This window comes from Vigna radiata, chromosome 7 (assembly GCF_000741045.1).
Source record: "Vigna radiata var. radiata cultivar VC1973A chromosome 7, Vradiata_ver6, whole genome shotgun sequence".
Taxonomy (NCBI): domain Eukaryota; kingdom Viridiplantae; phylum Streptophyta; class Magnoliopsida; order Fabales; family Fabaceae; genus Vigna; species Vigna radiata.
Window position 1 is genome coordinate 6,031,690 of NC_028357.1, and position 4,588 is coordinate 6,036,277.

Sequence of the window (4,588 nt, forward strand, 5' to 3'; positions counted from 1 at the left end):
AACCTTGTTTATAGTGTGTGAGGTGTTGTTTGGACACCCCAAGAGGGAGGAAATGATCCATGTTTGTGATTCCATCAAGTTGGGTGAAGTCCAAAACCCTTGTGCAGCAGACAAGTGAGTGGTAATCATTTACCAGAGGTTGGTAAACGATTACCAGATTCAATTCTAGGATATGGACACAAACTCGAATAAAGGGAGCCTCAGTTTCAAATGTAGAGGAACAAGGTCATTCTCTGTAATGTTTTTGACTGAATCCAGTGGTTTTGAATTGAAATTGTAATGGAACCTTGTTTATACTGTGTGAGGTGTTGTTTAGACACCCCAAGAGGGAGGAAATGATCCATGTTTGTGATTCCATCAAGTTGGGTGAAGTCCAAACACTTGTGTAGCAGACAAGTGAGTGGTAATCGTTTACCAGAGGTTGGTAAAAGATTACTAGATTCAATTCCAAGATTTTGACAAAAACCTGAAAACAGGGAGCCTCAATTTCAAACGTAGAGCACCAAGGTCATTCTCTGTAATGTTTTTCACTGAATCCAGTGGTTTTCAATTGAAACTGTTATTGAACCTTGTTAATAGTGTGAAGTGTTGTTTGAACACCCCCAAGAGGGAGGAACTGATCCATGTTTGTGATTCCATCAAGTTGGGTGAAGTCCAAACACTTGTGCAGCAGACAAGTGAGTGGTAATCGTTTACCAGAGGTTGGTAAATGATTACCAGATTCAATTCCAGGATTTGGACACAAACTTGAACATAGGGAGCTTCAATTTCAAACCTAGAGGACTAAGGTCATTCTCTGTAATGTTTTTTACTGAATCCAGTGGTTTTCAATTGAAACTGTTATGGAACCTTGTTTGTAGTGTGTGAGGTGTTGTTTGGACACCCCAAGAGGGAGGAAATGATCCATTTTTTGATTCCATCAAGTTTGGTGAAGTCCAAAACCCTTGTGCAGCAGACAAGTGAGTGATAATCGTTTACTAGAAGTTGGTAAGCAATTACCAGATTCAATTCCAGAATTTGGACACAAACCTGAACACAGGGAGCCTCAATTTCAAACGTAGAGGACCAAGGTCGTTCTGTGTAATGTTTTTGAATGAATCCAGTGGTTTTGAATTGAAACTGTTATGGAAATGATCCATGTTTGTGATTCCATGAAGTTCAGTGAAGTCCAAACACTTGTGCAGCAGACAAGTGAGTGGTAATCGTTTACCAGAGATTGGTATAAGATTACTAGATTCAATTCCAGGATTTGGACACAAACCTGAACACAGGTGTCAACACCCAATTTCGTCCGGGTGACTAAATAGAATTAGTTTTTATTTTTGTCTTATTTTATTTTATTTTCATTTTTTGTTTTACTCTTTTAGTATTTGATTTAGTTTTTTATTATTATTATTATTATTATTGGATTTAATTTCATTTTTTTATAATCTTTTGGAAAAAGGAAAAAAAACAAAAAGGAAAAAAAAAGAGAGGAGAAAAGCAAAATAAAAAAAGGAAAAAGAAAACGAAAATAGAAAAAGAAAAAAAAGAAAAAGAACGTGAAAGAAAAAAAAAAGGAAAAAAGTTTGTTGTAAAAAATGGGAAGAACAGAATACACATCATTTTCCACCACTCTGCTCCTCTGATCCATAACCACCCGAACAAATTTTATGCACATCACTCTCATGCTACCATACACACACATTCACTCACTCAGAAACATTTTACTAGAACCATCAACCACCTCAATCACCTGGATACCTATAACACTTCATCACGCATCATACGAACACCACCATTCTGTTAGAAAACCTGATGACCCTAACCAAATTTTATTCCATCACTGACCATTGATCAATTCTTCTCTTCACCTCCAACAATATCCATTATTGACCACGGGTCTCATTCTTTAATTCAGATATTCATACAAGAAAGATCATCTTCATTTACTCATTGACCCATACATCTTTCTTATCCTTACCCACGGTAACCATACCATTCCACCATCTTCATCTTCATTACCATCCTCCTTATCAGACTATTTTTCCCAGCATTCAGAACAAAAAACAGAGAACAAGTGAGGGAGGAGCAGAGACGCATATCACACTACACCCAGCACTACAAAACATACCATAACCATCTTCCTTCCAAACACCAATCCATCAGCCCCCACACAAATTCTACCCAAAATCACCCATGCTTCCTCACCATTTCTGACCCTCCATTCCATCACTCACTCACTAGGGTGGCACTCACTACGGGCATAACAGAAAATCTCTTTTGGTTGTCCATCTTCGAGTCCTTATCCTGACACCATTGTACAGAGAATGATCATCTCCACCATAATTTTTATCAGGCACAATCTACATTCCCCCATGACCACACCCGTAACGATCACACAACTCTGAACTCCTCCACTTACTCGCACAAAGAAGGGTCTCCCTCATCATCCATCATTCATCTCCCACAATATCCTCAATTCCTATATTCACTCACCCCTACCTATCGGTTCATCTCCGATTCTTCGATCCTCCAATTTTCTCATCCAAATCCATCACTAACCCATATCACAAACGCTTCATCTGCATACATTCAAAAAAACAACCAAAAACAGAAACAGAACCTCACACACTCATTTTCTCTCCATCAGAAAAACAAGAAAACAAAATGGCACAACAGAACCCATTTTCCTTCAACCGAATCATCTCTCTCTCCTTTCTCCCTTCCATCATCTTCAATACCTGAAAAAAAAAAACAGTGAACTCAATTCCAACCCAGCATCCACCGCACCCATCATCACATAAGACACCATTCATCCTCTTCATAAATCAACCCTTCAACCACCATACACAATCTAAAAAAAAGAGGAAACAGAGGGTGATTGTTGCTGGTACATGTCCAAATACACATACACAATTTCATAGCAGCAACCCAAATTTGTCAAACACACGCACCCAATACAAAGCACATGTTGATTGCTTGTTTTGGAGAAGCGAGGTGCGCAAGAGAGGATGAGCATGGTGGTCTGCGACGGCGCTCTTGACCGGTGAAGGGAAGCGACGACATTGGTTGGATTGGCGGCGACTTGCGCGGGGGCGGCGACTTGCGCGGGAACGGCGTTGAAAGCCCCAACCCTAAGTTGTTGCCAAAAGAGAAGAGGGGGGCGTTGTATCTTCAGGGAGGAACTGCCGGCGATTCGTGAGTGGCGATGGCTATGGTGGGGCACGGTGGCCGGCCAGGTACGTGATTGAACGGCAGGGAGGTGGTGTGCGTGAACTCGAGAGAGGCACACCCCGCAAGAGAGAGGAAAAGCGGTAATGCTACGGCCCGTGATGACTCCGGCAAGGTCTGACGTCAACGGCGACGATCAAACTAGAGTAGGTGGCGGTGCGGTAGCTGACCGGAGGGAGTGGCGGTGTGGACGTGCAGTGGCGGAAAACCCCTCCCTGGGATTGCCTTTCGCGAGAGAGACCAAGTCTCTGATTTGATGAAGTGTGAGGAATGAGAGGAAATGGGAGAAACCCCTAATGAATTTCTGAACTTAAGGGGCCTTGGGTCTGGCTCTGGCTGGAGTTTCTTCCCTGCACCCCTCATCTACTATTCACACCCATTTCCCTATCTGCATATGAAAGGAAGCTTTGGGCCTGACTCTGGGCCACATTCTCACTGCCCGCTACCTCTTGTCCTCCATTCGCACCTCCTTCCATATGGGTTTAAGCCCATATTGTTTCTGCAAAGAAAAAGGAGGCCTTGGGCCTGACCAACAACTACCATATGCCACCTCCAACATTACAGCTGTACCCCTGTCTTTGGGCCTTGACCAACAATTACTACATGCAGCCTCCAATTTTGCTGATGTACCCCAGTAATTGGACTGGACCAAAGAGGCCTCAATTTTACTCAACGCCCCTGATTGTGTCTTCTCCACTCCCCTATTCTTATTGGGTCTATTGGACTGCAAATTTTTTTTTTATTATTGTCTTTGCTTTTTTTTTCCTTTAGCTTTAGAATTTGTTTTATTATTGTTTGTTTGTTAAAATAAAAAAGTATAAAAGATCATCAAAATTTAAAAATCAATAAAAATATTTTGGAAAGATTTAAGTACACGTGCGACCGCTCGCATAGGCCTTGTGCTGAAGATCTTTTCCTTCTCCTTTATAAAAATAAAATTAGAAAAATATTATTTTAAGGGTTCTAGCGCATGTGTGATCGCACGCATCGTCCTTGTGCTAGAAAACTCTTTCTTTTCTATAAATAAAATTAAAAAATATTATTTTAAGGGTTCTATCGCATGTGTGATCGCACGCATCGTCCTTGTGTTAGAAGACCCTTTCCTTTCTAAAAATCAAATAAAAATATTTGAAAAGGTTTAAGCACACGTGCGACCGCTCGCGTAGGCCTTGTGCTGAAAATCCTTTTCTTTTACAAAAATCAAATAAAAATATTTTGAAAAGTTTTAAGCACACGTGCGACCGCTCGCGTAGGCCTTGTGCTGAAAATCCTTTTCCTTTTCTTTTACAAAAATCAAATAAAAATATTTTGAAAAGGTTTAAGCACACGTGCGACCGCTCGCGTAGGCCTTGTGCTGAAAATCTTTTCCTTCTCT

The 4,588-nt window shown here is 41.0% G+C and overlaps 1 long non-coding RNA gene across 1 annotated transcript; it reads right to left on the minus strand.

Annotated features, from left to right (window-relative positions):
* Positions 1-1,549: 1,549 nt before the first annotated feature.
* Positions 1,550-3,924, minus strand: LOC106767595. Its single transcript, XR_001376171.2, has 2 exons — positions 2,937-3,924; positions 1,550-2,836 (listed from the first exon to the last, which is right to left on the minus strand). It is a non-coding gene; the product is annotated as an uncharacterized LOC106767595 (long non-coding RNA).
* Between the last annotated feature and the right edge of the window lie 664 nt (positions 3,925-4,588).